We start from the raw sequence: 17,919 nt of genomic DNA, 5'->3' as shown, positions 1-17,919 counted from the left end.
TAATGTGTGGCATTCATTCGAACACGCTTTCAGGCAATAAGGTCATGTCATGATTTGCTAGAAAGAAACAAAGAAAGACACCAACGTTCTTAATAAATACAAAAGGAATCAAATAAACTCAAGTTCAAGAAATAAAAAAAGTCTAGAAACCGGAAGCAGGACGCTTCAGGTATGAAAGGTTTTCTGTATTTTCTTTTATAAAGCCATTTGAGTGTGCATTTGTCCCACGCTCTTGTGAGAATATCCGCTTTCGAGTGATATTGACATTCAAAGTCTTGCAAAGAAGCGACATCTCTGAACGTTGTTACTAATAGTGCGATTTCCACCAAACTTAGTAGTTCCCGGTTCTATGATGAACTTAAGGGGTCTTTTCCAGCCAATCATTAAAAATTATAGTAATATACTATTATTAACTTTATGTACACCCCCATTTTGCATGTAAGGGAACTCCGTAGAAGGATGTAACTCACTGTATGCGTGATCGCTCACAGTCCCCACCTTTCCACCAAATTTGATGTCAATCGCTATAAATGTCTCCGAGAAAAATGCATGTGACGGACAGACAGACAGACAGGCACGCAGACAGACAGTAAACCGATTTTAATAAGGTTTTCTTTTACAAAAAAACCTTAAAAATTGATCTATATTGTAAAGCTAAAGGAGAAAGTAAGGTAGAACCTAAAGCTCAAAAGAAACACACGAATTTGATGACTTCTCCCTCCCAAATTTTTAACGTCAGTTCTCCCGTAAGACTCGTAGATGGTAAAGTACCATCTCAACTTTAAAAATTTGTTTGAAAAGAGGTTGCACCAAGCGCGCATTAGTGAAAGCACTAGGTGAGCTATTCCTAGACGGATGAAGGAATAATATGAGCAAAAATTAAAAAGAAAACCCAAGACCTTCCATTCGTTGGGAAATCATAATGCAAATTGGTATAGAGACGAATTACTGGTGACGGCTCTCATTACCTGTCCCTACCCCAATAAGGAATTCGTCTGCAGAGAACAAGAAATATAGTAAGTCTTTATAATAAATCACGAAAACGGCATCCGAACAACTCTTCTATGTTGAACGTACAGGGCAGGCCAGGACAGAGGCGACCTCATCAGACGCTGCCTCAGCGCGATGTCATCAGCGTAAATGAAGTGCTTGAGCAAAGATGACATGGCCAACAACAAGGAGAAATAATCTCGGAGACAAGGTGCGACAAAAGGCCTCCGAAAATTTCTAATCGCTGAAACTTAGAGGTTAAACTTTAACATCGAACACGGACTATTTTCTGGCGAAAACTTAGGAAGGAATTTAAAAGAACTAACACTGCATCCACTCCCCTTATATAGTTACCGTTCTCCCCATAGTGGTGCATAGTGCGTCGACCACACCTACGCTCCATAGAACCCGGCCCGTTGAAATGTGTTCAGGACTTCCCGAGACGCCTGCACTCCTCCTCTACTGTTTTGCGTGAAGTGCTTTTGGGGCGACCCACTCCTCGACAATCTTTGGGACAGTGGGTTCCACTGCACTTCAAGGTGAACTGTAACAGTATTAACTCGTTCTGTGGTTATAGGCGCAGCTGAAACTGTACCCGCCAAAAGATGACATGAACGGACAATTCCCAGTCCCTTCAAGGCCAGGACCGACGCATATTCAGGGCATAGTTACGATCATCGTACAGTACCAGATTAATGACGAGACGAAAAACATCGTAGTTGCCTCCGCTTATTTACCCAATGATCTGATCTCTATCGACGCAAGAACTAAGGGATCTGGTAGCGTATGCAAAATCAAGTGGTCTCGAACTCTTAATACGTTGCGATGTGAATTCTCAACGTATTTGTTGGGGCAGTAGCAAATGCAATCCACGAGGACAGAAGCTATTTGATTTTATTGCGCTCCTACCTTCGTGCGACCGAGAAGAAGTGAAGTAATTGACCTAATAATCTGTACTTCGAAAATGTTAGAGTTGATTACACACTGGCGGGTGCTAGACGAAATTTCACTGACAGATCACTGATACCTAGAATTCAATCTGACTATTGCGCGTAAACGGTCTGTAATACAAAGACGGAACCCTAGGAAAACGAATTTGAGAAAGTTCAATGAATTTCTTGGCAATAAAATGCAGCTCCCTAGCCGACTAAGGACTCATTTGGCGCCTGAAGATGAATTGAAAACTCTGAATTGCTCTCTTTTAGAGTGCTATTAAGAGGCTTGCCCTATTTCCCGATGTCAAAACGGCAAAACGTTTCCTTGGTAGAACCGGGAACTGCAAAAACTCAGGAAATCAACCAGACGACTTCTGAATTTCAAGGCTGTGCAGTCCTTAAAAGGGATGAGTCGGCCAAATTGGACTCTTTTAGAAAACCGGATGGTATTTTCAGAACTCCAGAGGTGACTCTATACAGATTCTCTTGGAAGTACACCACCCGGGAGAACAGGCTCCGGCAATGGGAGGAAGAGGTTTCTGCAAACCCGGAGCTGCTGTACTATCATTTGAACACTTCAAAGCAACTGCCATGAATGGCATCTACCCAGCGATGCTAAACGAGGGTATAGAGAACTTAGAGTAACTTCTAAGAAATATGTTTCTAGTATGTCTTGCTTTGGACTATGCGCCTACCACTTTGCAGGAGGTTAATGTATTCGTCACACTGAAGATGGGAAAGATGACTATTCTAATTCAAAAAACTTCAGACAGAAAGGTTTCAAGAGACACTAGTTGATCGTCACATTCCTGTGAAGGCGCTTACTTCGCACCCGCATAGTAAAAATCAATATGCTTACCAGCGTGAATGTCATGTGAGTATGCTCTTCATTCTCCGCTTTCAATGATAGAGGATGCAACTCTGAAGGGTGAGTACTCGTGAACATTGAAGGGGCGTTTGACGGTGTGCAGTTCCAAAAACTTTGTCATGTTGGAAATGAGCATGGTGTTGATGACATTTTAATGAAGTGAATCTATGCTATGCTAACGCAGAGATTGCTGTATGCTGAAGTGGGTGTCAATCACTACCTAACAGTAGAGACAACCCAGGGCTGCCCCCATGGAGGTGTGCCATCGCCACTTCTGTGGAGTATTCTAATCGACTCACTACTATGTGAACTGCCAACACATGATTTGATAGACAGTTGGTGCCATACTTGAGGCACCAACTGTCTATCAAATCATCGGCACCATCTTGTAGTAAATCCAGATAAAACCCAATGGTATTATTTACAAAAAGGAGAAAACTGGATGGACTTTGCCGCCCAGAGATGAGGTGTACAACCCTTCAAATCTCCGAAGAAGTGAAATATGTGGGAATCACTCTAGATAAAAAAATTCTTTGGAACAAATATGTAGAGGTAAAGTTGTGTCGGACCTTTGCGTCGACATGGGGATTCAGGCCTCATGTTGTAATGTATGTTGCTATCAGTAGGCAAATGATCGTTTATGCATCCATAGTGTGGTAAGGTGATATAAAATGTTTTCACCGCAAACTAGCCGCACTGCAACTGTCTGTTTGGGCAGTACTGGTGTCATGAATACAAAATCCTGCGCAGCTCTAAATGCATTACTCAATTTGCAGCTCCTGGGTGTATGTATTCAAAGTATTGCAATGAGGGCAGCTTATAGACGCGGAGGCACAGATATACATTGGAAGAATTACTGGCAGAACTGAAGCCAGTTCTTACAATGCCTTCTGATTCTTATCTCTCATCTGTTTGGTAGAAGATGTGAAGTTACCCTCCAGCCCCAGAGGAATGCCTGGCGGGATATACTGACGTCTTCTACACCGATGGCTCAAAAACAGAACAGTATTTTGGAGCCAGAGTCTATCTCTCGAACCGAAACGAGAAGTGGGCTTTTCCTTTGGAACAATATGCAAAAGATTTTTCAAGCTGAAGTATATGCGATCCTAAGGACGGCGAACTGGGTGCTTGCCGAGCAGTTTAATGGCAGGAGCATCACAATCTGCAGTGATTTCTAGCCTGCATTGAGGGCGTTAAGTAGTCTTTTGATCACCTCTAAAATCGTTCAGGAATGCAGAAACTGTTTGAACTTTATCTTTAGATTTACTACGGTGGAACTTCTCTGGGTACCTAGTCACTGTGAAGTAGAGGGAAATGAAATATTGGATGCTTTAGCAAAATAGGGTTCAATCTCTATGCCAAGACCGAAAACAGCAATTTGAGTATCAGAAGCATTGGCTAAGGCTCTCTTCATAAACCGGGAACAAGCTTCCCATATTGACAGGTGGCAGAGCCTAAATTCTGCTAGACACACCAGACTTTTCCTGTCAGAACCACACGTGCATACCGCAAGGTTTATCGATAGACCATAATTCACTAGCTGGACATATGTTAAGAATAGGAATTATTTAAGATGATACGTGTCACTCCTGTAATGATGAAGGGGAATCCATGGAGCATTTTCTATGCATCAGACATCAGACCTTTGGGGCTGATAAGCTGCAGTTGCAACGGGTAACATCAAATCTAACAACGGATCTCCTGCGTTACGTTAACTAATCTGAGATATTCTGTTAGACGGGTGAGTCGAGAATAATGGGCCATTCAAACCTCTTTGAAGACGAAGCCGGACATCAATTTCGTCATAAAAAGCCTATGTGGCCGCACGATTCTCTACAGAACCAAATCAACGATGTTCACTCCAAGTTCCAGAAATGGCATGCGGAAGACGAAATCTATGACGTACATCGTTCTCCAAGACTAAAGACTCGAGTTTTAGAGGCAGCGAAAAGCTCCTAAACGTGTTTTAAACGAGGCAACCCAGGAATAAATACAGAACTATCTCAAATGTTTAACTTTAACAGCGCACATGGACTATCTTTCCTGAAAATTGTGTAGAAAGGGCCGAAACATCATCCACGACTAGGTTCATAGTGACACTGACAAGCATGCTGTACTCTGACTCACTTGAAAAATGCCATTATATCTAACTCTGTAGAAAACGAAGTTGAAGCTCTGGAAAGTTTACCCTCATCTCCTAAAATGAGTCTCGGCTTTAAAGCTATAAATGCTGCTTGGATTTGACCCTAAAAAAAGATGTGGTCACGGTAAAATTACAAGTAAAATGGTCAGAGAATTTCATTGCCGTACCAATCAAATTAATGTCTTAAATGATGAAGGCTGATGACCAGTTACACCAAGTGGTTCATCAACTTGTGCTCAAGGTATGGGACAGCGAATCAATGCCTGACGAACGCCGGCAACGAGGCATAATCTGTCTCATACATAAAAAGGAGATATCACACAGTGCAGCAATTATAGAGGTATCACGCTGCTGAGTACCATCTATAAGATATTCTCCACTATCTTGCTAGGCCGGATAGCCCCATACGCCCAGAACATCATTGGCCCATACCAAAGAGGCTTCACTCCAGGCAAATCAGCAACAGATCAGATTTTCTCTCTGCGACAAGCGATGGAAAAACTGTTGGAATATGGACAACAGTTGCACCATCTGTTCATCGACTTTAAAGCCGCCTATGATAGCATAGCCCGGGTAAAACTGTACACGGCCATGAAAGAATTCGGTATCCCGACGAAATTAATAAGACTGACTAGGCTCACCATGACCAATGTGCGAGGCCAGATAAAAGCAGCAGGATCACTCTCAAGACTATGCGACATCAACAACGGTCTACGACAAGGGGATGCGCTATCATGCGTCCTCTTTAACCTGGCCCTCGAGAAAGTGATCCGTGATGCTGAGGTAAATGCAAGAGGTACGATCCTCTTCAAGTCCACCCAACTACTGGCCTATGCTGACGATATCGACACCATGGGAAGAACTACCCGAGATGTACAAACTGCCTTCATCCAGATCGAGCAGGCGGCGCGAGATCTTGGGCTGCACATCAATGAAGGCAAGACAAAATATATGGTGGCAACGTCAGCACCGAAGACGAATCAACCAACAACATCAAACCGCACTGGTCAAACACAAACACGAAGAAGAATAAGGATAGGGGAATACAACTTTGAGACCGTTGATAATTTCTCCTATCTAGGGTTGAAAATCACAACCGATAACAGCTACGACGATGAAATCCGCGCACGGTTGTTGTCAGCCAACAGAACCTATTTCAGCTTACAAAGACTGTTCCGCTCGAAACGTCTCACCATAGGGTCAAAGCTCTTACTGTACAAGGCTATGATCTTGCCAGTCCTCATGTATTCCTCGGAAACTTGGGTTCTTAGCAAGAAAAATTGCGAACTCTTGGCCGCGTTCGAGAGAAGAATCCTCCGAAGAATTTTTGGCCCCCTACATGAGGATGGACGATTCCGTAGCCTACACATTGACGAAATCTATGAGCGATACCATGACCGTCCGGTTGTGGATAAAATCCGGCTCAATAGGTTACGGTGGGCGGGTCACTTAATCCGTATGGATGAGGATGATCCCAACCGGAAAGTCCATAAGGGCAATATCAATGGTAGAAAAAGAAGACGAGGCAGACCCTGCCTAAGATGGAGCGATGGCGAAGGTCAGGACGCCAGACAGATTTAGGGATATCGAATTGGTGGACCTCGGCGCAAAACCGGGATGTCTGGAGTTCCTTATTAAGGCAGGCCTAGACCGGATACCGGTTGTTGCGCCGTTGATGATGATGATGAATGATGAAGTTACAAAATTATCTAGAAGTATGTCCCGATTTCGGCTGCATCGATAACATCCTATTTGCAAGGCTCAGGTGTGTTTGGTATGTTACGCACAAGAATTTTGCAGCAATTTGTGCGAGAAAGGTAAAAAAATGATGTCCTCCTGCAAGGATTTTTTCTTTACAACGTCCATATGGTATCAAACCACAGGAGAAAAAGTCCTAACGATGGCAGCGAATTTACAACTCTGATATACATCACGTGGCGAATTCCAAGAATATTCATGCCATTACTCATTTTCCATTTCGTAACGGTGGCTGTTAAATGTCCAGAGAAACGAATTTGCAACCCAAACCTCTTCGGTATCATTCCCTGCCTTGTCTTTCGTTAAAATCTCGTTATAACGGCCACAGACCAGAAAAATTCCATTTTTCTAGGGTGCAGGTCAATTAATATTCGCCCCTCCTGAACTTCGCACTAACTTTGATACTAGGAATTGTGAATAATTTAATTACTAGTTTGCGTCTTGCCTGTCGTCTGAGGCACATACCTATGTACATATCCAGTATATTGCACCCTAGTTTTTTTCAATATCCAAATTCCGCATGAGATGTCGTCCACCCTTTCTGAAAACCAAATTACAGGCAAGAAGCAGCGAGCTTAACCCTCGTTCTGAAGCCTGAATCATGTAGTTCTGCGAAACTTGACTCATATCCGTGGCGTTTTTTTTTCTACCGTCTGGAGCGGAGGGACCAGCGTCCCACTTATTATTGCCACAAGACTAGACTAGCTATTATTCATTATTGTGCTAATCTGACCAAATCGTAAATTCGCGAGACGTTATGTTCCGTTGAAATCCAAGGGGACGAATTTCACGGTCAACAGCCCCTGAATATGTTACCTCTTAATGTTCGTACACTAATGTAAAATGATAGATATGCGGCCCTGAAAATCTGATGAAATTGTGGGCAGAGATACGTCGTTTTCGGATATCTGATACTTTATTCGCGAGTATTTATTTATGAGCTCCAGTTGTACAAACACGGAGTTCAGCACAGCGTATCCCCGCGAAAAAATGGCTAGCGATCGATCTAAGTAAATAGATATGATATGAGCAGGTCCTTAGAGCTATACTGCTTGATGTTCCCCTTATGTCCTTTTCCTGCATCCTAGGGTAAGTGCAATTCTGCGAGTGCATTCTAACATCGGTAGCACTTGCCTCGGCAATAGAAGCATGGAACAACCCAAATTGAATTAACAATTCGCGCATGGATAAACTCTTCCTGCTAAGACTGTTGTATAGTAAGAATTCTACAACCAAAATGGCACGTCTTCTATAATGCGCCGTCTGCGCAAATTCTTGGGGTTTTTTTGCTGCACGCTTCCCGTCGTATTTGCAAAACGTATCGTCTGAAACTGAAAATCCATTCATGGCACGCATTCTCTGCGGCTGTGGCTGGTATAATTTTAGCGCGTCAAAAACGTAGTACAGAGAGTGAACTTGTTCTGAATACGCGACACGCACACAGATCCCCCTGTCTAGATGGAATCCATGCGACCCTGATGTCTATCAACGGGGCTCGAAGCCAACCAGACCTAGTCGGTTGAGTGTAATAACCGGTAAATCGCAAACAATGCAAAATTCGCAAGGGTTGATCAACTTAAAATCAAACAGAGCTTGTCCTGTTCCGTGGCAATGTCCTGGATATGTGCAAGGACAGGTAAGGGTTGATATGCAAAAGTGACGGGAACAATGTGGCAATTTATCTGTCTGGAAAGTGGACAAAAGCGTTATACAAAGGAGACATTGAGTTCATACATAGGATATTTGTAAATAATTGGGGAAGGATAATTTGAATTAACGGAAACACCATTGTATCACTTTACATCTATTGATATGAATGTAGTATGAGAAAAAGGCAGAGCGATATTACTTTGCGGCAATTATATACGACGAAATAGTCAGCGAATGAAGCTGCATTTTAATCAGCTCTGGATGTCACCCCTGATATCTTCTAAAATCTCCTGCATCATCAGAACTGCGTCTTCCTAGAAAACATCCTTTCAAATTGAACTTCCTCCCTACATAAAATGTTGAGTTCAATAACCCCCGGACCAATAATGATGATAACTATCCCATTTAGATTTTCGGCGGGTATGAACACATGCGAGTCCTTTATGCCAATATGTTGAAGGACATCATCCATATCCATCTTTAATACTCCCTCGAAATGAGATTGCAACAAACCAATTGCTATGTCTAAGCCTCAAAGGCAAATACATAGAATGGCAACATCCTTACAGTCAGGAAAAGAATGAAATCAGATCCCGCCAAGCTTAGATCCCCCCATCCTCTATGTTTCCAAAGATCCTACGATGCAGAATCTTTCAGTCCTGCAACAGAGCAATCCCACTTTCTCGTGCCTCAAGCATTAATGGTGTAGGAATCGGGGAACTCACTTGATTTGAAGGTTCTTTTCTGCCTATATGTCCAACAACCCTAAACTGCCCTACAGTTTACACTACAGGGTAAGCTGTGTTCCATTGTCAGGAGTTCCTTTTTCGGTCGGTGGTGAGACGTTCAAACAGGGTACTCATAAAAGTCGTCTGTCAAGAAGGAGCGTATAGAAATGTCGAAGGGGATGACTGCACGGTACACAGCACTCAGCAGAAACTTTTCCGCAAGGGTATCGAAGGGACAGCCGCTGTGTCTACCGCTCCTGTCTGCGTAGGTTTTATTTTATCCATTTCTATTTCCGAGTGTATTTGAGTTGACTCCGAATGGGAAACGAAGGCAACAAAACTCAATTCCTATCGTTCCTGCTACCCTCCTTGATTTCTCTATCAAATGTCTGTATATTGAACGCATACATACAGTTACCGCTGCAATGTTTTGGTTTCAAAAGGGCCATCCCAAAGATCAATGCCCTTAAATGTGTTTGAACTAAAAGCAAGGACATTCGTCCTTCCATTCCCTTTTTCACTTCGAGCCCTCAGTGGCGCGGTACAGTCTCTCGCATGGTTTGGAAAGCATGTCTGAAAACTATACGTATATAATGCGAATACTCGTGCAAAAGGACGTCTTTGTATTTGTTGGGTGTGGTAACTTGTCCGAAATGCGGAAGCCATGTTTGTTGTTAGTGTTATAACTCCTGATGCTGCGTTGGATAGGACCGATTTATTCAGGTACACTTGCACTGGCGAGGATGTTTTCGGCGGGAGACTAGCACTGGGTAGGAGGCATTTTCCGTGCACGATAATGTGTTTCCTGTGTCCTTCACCATGAGCAAATTTGAAAAAAAAGTGCACGCGCCCTTACCGTATGTTTACACATGGGATGCTTGGATATCGACATAGAAAAACTGTAGACAGGAAGCAGCTAAGGGAATATTGTTCTTAATTGTTGGTTAATTAGTTGTTGTTTTGATTTTTGGAGGTCAGACACATTTATGCATCCGTATGTAATATATGAAAAAGTCTGGAGGATTGGGTACCTGTTTCGGGCCACAGGTTAGATTTCAATATATATTTAGTGGTTAAAGTGAACTTACGTGACTTCTAAGCCAAAAACTTAAGATTCAGTTGTAAAAGGATTTTAGGTATACGAGTCTTTGCCAAAAATTTAGTTTAACGTTATTTTCCAGTGCCATTTACACAACGAACTTGTTCTAAGGAATAATGGATTTCATAAACCGCTTCCGTTAGTGTATGCCTTCACAACACGAGCTAAACATTATCCAGAAGTCCTCAATCAAAGTAGATGCAAAAAATCAGTGGAAAAGCCTCCTGTATTTATTACTATACAATAATTTATGCATTTTACTATTTTAGAGTAATAAAGTAATAAATAAACAAGAAAGAAAAACTGAAAAAAAATAAAATATTTTCATCTTGTCCCCCATCTGAATACTAGCCATCTTCCATAGCGCTTAACTAGGGTGATCGGACGAGGACGCTTTTTACTTCAGCCGCTGATTAGAACTTTTTAGTAATTGCTAATAGAATGCCGCTGTATCTTGAGCAGACACAGTTAATAATTTTGGTATTGCTTAATTAGTGAAATTTACTTGAGCGATATTTTAGACCCTTTGTATAAAGTCGCTCATCTTATATATGGGCCTTAGTACAGCTTCTGTCAAACTATTTACTTTAATATAATACTGACATTATGTGATGTGTCCGGATAGCTGAGTGGTTAGAGCGCAAGGCTATCGTACGGAAGGTCGCGGTTCAAATCTCACTGGTGACAGTGGAATTTGTATCGTGATTTGACGTCGAATACCAGTCAACTCAGCTGTGAATGAATACCTGAGTCAAATCAGGGTAATAATCTCGGGTGAGCGCAATGCTGACCACATTGCCTTCTAGTGTACCATTACGGTCTTGAATGAAGTGCTCTAACACACTTCAAGGCCCTGATCCAACATGGATTGTTGCGCCAACGATTATTATTATTATTATTTCCGAGTTATCACAACCTCGGCAGATGCTGGATTATACCTAATACTAGCACTAAGTGCCAAGCATTGAGACTCGGACGATCCTACCTATTTAAAAACTAAAGGGGCACTGGTGGTGGTGGCCGGTGGTAGGTCAGTGGGAGAAACCGTCGAGTACTCCCCACAACATCGAGCATGTATGCAGAATAGTGTACTTCTGCATGGTTTGGACCAGACTGTGCGAAAGTCCCAGTACATCAAGGGAAGCCGTGAGGGATTTAGGTACAATACCTGTAGCTGACAATATTATGGGAACTACAACCACCCGCTCGAGACGCCAAATTTGTTTGATTTCCCGAGCCAGTGGCTCATAGTTCACCTTCTTCTCCACGTATTTCCGTTCGATGTTGCTATTATGAGGGATAGCAACATCAATAATATACGCGGAGCGACCCGTCTTGTTAACTAACAGTACGTCAGGCTTGTTGTGTGCGGTATGGCGATCAGTCAGAACTTGCCGGTCCCAATACATGCTGTAAGCAGAACTATCAAGTACTGCTTACGGCTCATATCGGTAAACCGGACATGTTCCCGTGATCAGCCCATGCTTATATGCAAGGTTTCTGCCCTGGTTGTTCTCCACCCGTTCTTTCATGATCAGCTTTTTATAAGCTCGGGTGACGACCACGCCATCCTGAATGGCACACATGAACCCCTCCGTCTCAGCAAAGAGCTCCCCAGCACACAGCCATCTGTTCGACAAATGGCTGCCAAAGACAATTCACGTGTTTACCGTGCATTGCCTTCGACTTCCATTCATCGATCCGCTCTTGGTCCGAGTTCACCCCACTCAGAGGATTGAAAGATCGATCCTTCAAGTTAAGTGGAGTCAGTCCAAAGTCTGTCTTATAGACAGCCGCATGCAAGGGGCTCGCCTGCTCTTTACTGTAAAAATAAGCGCGCAGCGAGTCGACTTGATGATGATGATGTTGTGCCGCCACGTCAACCACGCCCCTACCTCCGATGTCACGAGGCAGGTTCATCCGCTCCACGGCAGACTTTGGGTGATGCATTCGGAATTTGGACATTGTTGTCCGTATCCGCCGCTGGACGTTTTCCAGGTCTGTCTTCGTCCACGGCAATATTCCGAATGCATAAGCCAGTGAAGGGATAGCGAATACATTCAACGCGCTTACTTTATTCTTCCCCAAGAGATGCGATTTCAGCACCAGCTTTACACGTCACAGGAATTCGGACAGCAGAGCTTCCTTCAGATCACCAACTCGAGCATGGGTTCCTTGCAGAATTCCTAGGTATTTGTAGAAGTCTGTCTCGGTCATAGCTTCGATGTGGAGGTCACCAATGCTATGTCCGGCATGCGGCTCGTGATGACCTTTGCGGAAGGCTTGGATTCGACACTTGTCTAATCCAAACTCCATCCGAATATCACGGCTGAACATGTCTATTATTCGCAACAGACTTCTAAGATGGTTGTCAGTACCAGCATACAGCTTGATGTCATCTAGGTACATCAAGTGTGTCAGTTCGCACTTAGCACGTAGGCCATATTTTATTGCAAAACCATGCCCTCTAGCATCATTCAGTAGCCATGAAAGGGGATTCAGTGCCATACAAAACCAAAGAGGACTCAATGAATCCCCCTGGAAGATGACCCGCCGTATACGGATGGGCTCTGAGGTATTAGCACCCTCAGATGTACGCACCGATAAGGTGGTATGCCACCCTTCCATCACTGTCGCCAAAAACTTTATTAGTTTCGGATCAATGCGATACAGATGTAGGATGTCGATTAGCCAGGTATGCGGAACGCTATCAAAAGCCTTGGCATAATCGATATAGCAACTGAAGAAGTTTCTTTGGCCTCTAGTTGCTTGTCCTACAACTACCGAGTCGATAATGAGTTGCTCTTTGCTACCCCTTGACCCAACTCGGCAGCCCTTCTGCTCCACGGATAGAATGTGGTTGGTCTCGAGGTGCGCATTGAACCTTCCACTAATAATGGACGTGATGAATTTGTAGAGAGCTGGTAAGCAAGTGGTTGGTCTTGTGTCTGCGGGGTCCTGCACCTTGTCCTTCTTAGGGATAAGGTAGGTAATGCCCGCAGTGAGGAAAGTGGAAATTCCTCCGGTCGACTCTTGACCTCATTTACACTGCGTGCCAACCGACTGTGTTGTGTATGCTGGTAAATTTCTTATACCAGAAATTCTGCACCCGATCCAGACCTGGGCCCCTCCAGTTCTTCGAGCTGTTTATGGCTCGTCGAACTTCCTCTTCGGTAACATCCGCAAACTTCATGCCAGGTGTATTGGTATGGCGGGTGCCTTCGGCGGTGATCCACTCAGCATGCTCAGCATGCTGGGCAGGTAACCCCCAAAGTCCACCCCAATACTCTTTCGCTTCCGTCACCGAGAACTGTATTGTCTGGGCGCTCTGTTGGGATTCGTTGAGAGATCTGAAAAAGCTCCGCTGGTTCCTCGCGTATGTTGCATTCTGGACACGTCTGGAATAACTTTCGCCATACCGTCATAACCGACTACATATGACAGAAAGTTTCTGTTTTAGTGTGTCCAGAATTTCATCAACGGGTGTCTCACAGGGGATGGCATAGTTCCGGTAAACCCTCTGCACTTTATTTCTCACCCGTCGGCTGGCATTGCCAGTGCTGATCTGAATCAGTCTAGCAATGTCCTGGCTTAGTGATTCCCGCCGACGTTCCAGACGAATTTTCCAAGGTGGATCTCTTTTGTCACTCAAACCAATAACACGAAAGCGAATCTTCTGACCGTGCAATCTGATAGCCGCAACTGCACCACAATACACAAGTGATTGTAGTTGCAGCAGCGACATATCAGCACACAGTCGAGATGCAATCTAATCATTGATTAGAGATAGAATCCCCGGAGTTGCTGGAGATGCATAGAGCCTGGGAATACCTGGTCTATGCAAAGGATCCATATCCGAGAATTCCATACACGCTCTTTGGAATTCATCCCGAACTTCAGCGGAAACCTCAGCTGGACGGTGGAGAAGAGTGCTTCGGCGAGTACTGAAACTGTTACCAGCAGTCCGGCGTGGTGTTGTTGATGCCGCCGCCTCTGCCCCCATCAACTCTCAGTCACCAGTTTCCCCGATGACTTCAAGTCGAAGTGATGATGGCCGGGGTTGTGTCGCTGCGAGTAATAAAGCGGTACTGGTCTGCGACTCGCTGCACAGTCACGTGCGCGAATTGCGGGAAACGCTCGACGAATCTCTGGTGCAACAAGGGGCGGTAAGATGTTGTGCCCGCCCCCGCCGTTATTTCGTAGTAGGAGCGGATGATGAAGAGGTTCATTTCTTCAGTCCATTTCATCCGCTGCCTACGCGAACCGAACGCGTAGTGGTCACCACAGATTGTGGAGAAACAGCTGCAGCAGGCGGAGCTGTGCTCCTGGTCGTCGTGGCGCCTAGACGTCGAACCGCCCCACGACTAGCGGTTTCGGCGCCGTACTGTCCATTACGAGATCCCGACCCAGTCACCAAGTCAGACGACTCCCGCAGGTTATCGGTACCGGACCTTAATTTTCCCCTTCTTCTCATTTTTGGTGGTGCATTTTATCCCAAGCTGCCAGGTGTTGAGATAGCTTCCTTAGTGAGTAATCTGCAAGACTGCAAAGTTCCTGCACTTTCCTCACCTACCCCCTGAGACGCTGCGGTGGCGTACAGCCATTCAGACCGAAGCTATCCATCCCTCCTCCTTTCCTCAACCGGGCTTGGGACCAGCTTCGGCGGAGTTATTATTACTATTATTATGTGATAAATTAGACAGGCTAGCTATAGTGGAATTTCCATTAAACTTTTTAGTGCCTTGTGTGTGTGGATGTGTTTGAGATGGGAGAGAGGCAAAGCCTCTGAGCACTAGACCTTAGTCGTCCATTTTACTCGATTCCCCTGTCTAACCGAATACTCAGGATTCGTTTATGTATCGCAGGATTTCCGTTAGTGGATGTGATGTTACCCGCTGCAGTTGAAGCATATCAGCACCAAAAAACTGATGTCTGATGCGTCCATTGGCGGGGCACTCACATAGGAAATGTTCCGTGGATTCCGCTTCATCATTACAGAATGGACACGTATCATCTTGGAGAATTCCTATTCTGAACATATGCCCAGCTAGTGAATTATGGCCAGACAGAATGCCCACAATACTTCTGCAAGTCTTCCTGCTTTTCGAAGGGACCAACTGTGCAGTGTGTTTGTTTGGTTCTGACAGGAAAAATTTGGTAGGTCTAGCAGCATTAAAGCTCAGCCACCAATCATTATGAGAAACTTGTTCCCAGTTTTTGATAGCAACATCAGCCAATGATACTGACAGCCCAGTTACTGGTTCCGGTCCGGGCATGGGACAAGTTGAAGCCTCTTTTGCTAAGGCATCAAGATTTCATTTCCCTCTACACCACAGTGACCAGGTACCCAGAGTAAATCCACCGTATTGAATCTAGAAACAGTGTTCAATCGGTTTCGACATTCCTGAGCGATTTTTGAAGTGATCAAAGTACTACCCAACGCCTTCAATGCCGCCTGACTATCGCTACAGATTGCGATGCGCCTGCTTTTCAACCGCACGTCAACAATCCAGGTTACCACCTTTAGGATCGCATACACTTCAGCTTGAAAGATCGTTGTGTATTATCCTAAGGGAAAATCCCACTTCTCGTTTTTATTCGAGAGGTAGATTCTTGCTCCAGAACCCTGTTCTGTTGTTGAGACATCGGTGTAGAAGATGTCAGTATATCCTCACACATATTCTTCTGGTCCGTCCCAGTTTGTAGATAACATCATATCTTCTACCAAACAGATGTATGGGGATCCGAGAATTAGAAGGAATTGTGAAATTGAGTATTGCATTCAGAGCTACACCGGATGTCGTGCTCATGGCACCGGTCATACCCAGGCATGCAGTTCTTTGCAGTGTGGCGAGCCTACAGCGGAAACTCTTTTATTGCATCTTAACTGACCACACCACGGATGCGAATGATAGCAACATATATCCACATTACTACCTGTAACCTAAGTCCACATGTCGAGGCAATGGTCCGCCTACACAGTCCATAAGCTGTGAGAGCTCGTTTGAGCTTTATCTCTACATGTTTAATCCAAAGAATCTTCTTGTCTAGAATAACTCCAAGATATTTCACTTCTTTGGAGAGTTGAAGGGATGTACCCCTCATCTCTGGATGGCAAAGATCATTCAGTATCCTCCTTTTTGTAAATAATACCATTGTGGTTTTATTTGGATTTAAAGAAAGTCCATGCCTGAGGTACCAACTGTCAATCAAATCAAATCAGCGTTGTGTATTTCTACACACCATTCCGAGATCTCGACCCACAGTAAGCACAGCCATGTCATCATGCTTAAGCTTGAATGTGTATTGGCAGATTTTGAATTGATGATCATACTCCACAGAAGTGGCGATAGCGCACCTCCTTCAGGGCAGCCTTTCGTCACTTCCGCTGTTAGGTAGCCATCAACTTCAGCACACGGCAATGTAGATCCACTTTGTTAAAGTTTCGTCAACACCATGCTCTCTGGTGGCATTCACGGTCATCAGACCAGCTGAAGTGATAAAATCAAACAGCTCCTCTTCTCTAGGACTGCATTTGCTACTGTCCCAACAAATATGCTGAGCAGAGCAAAGTTCAAGACCATTTGATTCTGCATACTCTACCGGATCCCTTAGTTCTTGCGTCGGCGGGGGACACAAAAAATCATAGGATAAGCAAGCGTGGTTAACTATGACGTTTCTCCTATTACCATTAAACTGGTATTGTAAAACGACCGCAACAAGGTCCTGGGAACAGAATTGTCTCAGCTTGGTTGCCTATAACAATTTTGACATCAGAACGCAGGGCCTCGATCGCGAGGATTTTTCATTGAAGAAGATCCTAGTCCCCTTGACTGATCCAAAACACAGATTCTGTTAAAACGAACCCATGGCTCTTGAACCAGAAATATATAAGGACAGTCTTCCAACTTTGCCAGCCTTGCCGCCAGTAGATTGGAAGAAGCTTTGGCATACTGCAGGTTAATTTAATTAACTCTTATGTTTGCAGCCATAAGTGCAGTCTAATATGAAAACCACCGCGAACTGAAAAGTCTGCTGCATTCAGTGTGGATCTCACCGGGATTACCAGCTTGTCCTCAACTTCCGCCGAAAGCTTCGTTTTCTTGCGTCCAATTTTTCTGGATATCGCAAAACTTGGTGGTGTAGCAACGTTCATGTCCTCATTCCCAAGAAACTTCGCTTTCTTTCGCTGTATCTTCCGTTGTGGTCGGCTGGGAGCCCTCCTAGGTTCACAGTGTCCGGCTGCATGGATCTGTTTCCGGATACCGGCGTTAGACCAGGCGGAGGAAAAGTTCTGACCGACAAGCCTGTAGTCCTTTCTTCTTTGCGGCTAAAATTTCCTTTTCCCGTATTTTGCAAGAGTGAGGCAACAGTGTCACCAAGAGGCTGGCCGTAGGTTCGGTTTCTAGTTCCTCTCATTAACGGAGTTACTGAACTATCCTTTCTCGCTGACCGCGCCGTAGACACCGGGTATAGGTTTCCCACTGAAGTGGAGAAATTTCTCCATGGGGGAACATGAATTTGGTGAGGCCTTCAAAATACGTACCTCGGCCAGGACATGATTTTTCAAATTCGCGGGTGGATTCGATATCTGTGACTTCTTACTACTTGGAGAGTTACAGTCCTTTGTTTCCAACTTGAGCTCCCCCATCACGACAAGGTGGTGGCCGAAGGGGAGAAGAGAAAACTTTGTCTGGATTTTGTATTTAGGGTTAACGCTTTTCAGCGACTATGCCAGCCTCGTCTGC

Source organism: Hermetia illucens, chromosome 2 (genome assembly GCF_905115235.1).
Source record: "Hermetia illucens chromosome 2, iHerIll2.2.curated.20191125, whole genome shotgun sequence".
NCBI classification, from domain to species: domain Eukaryota; kingdom Metazoa; phylum Arthropoda; class Insecta; order Diptera; family Stratiomyidae; genus Hermetia; species Hermetia illucens.
This window is presented reverse-complemented; position numbering follows the sequence as displayed.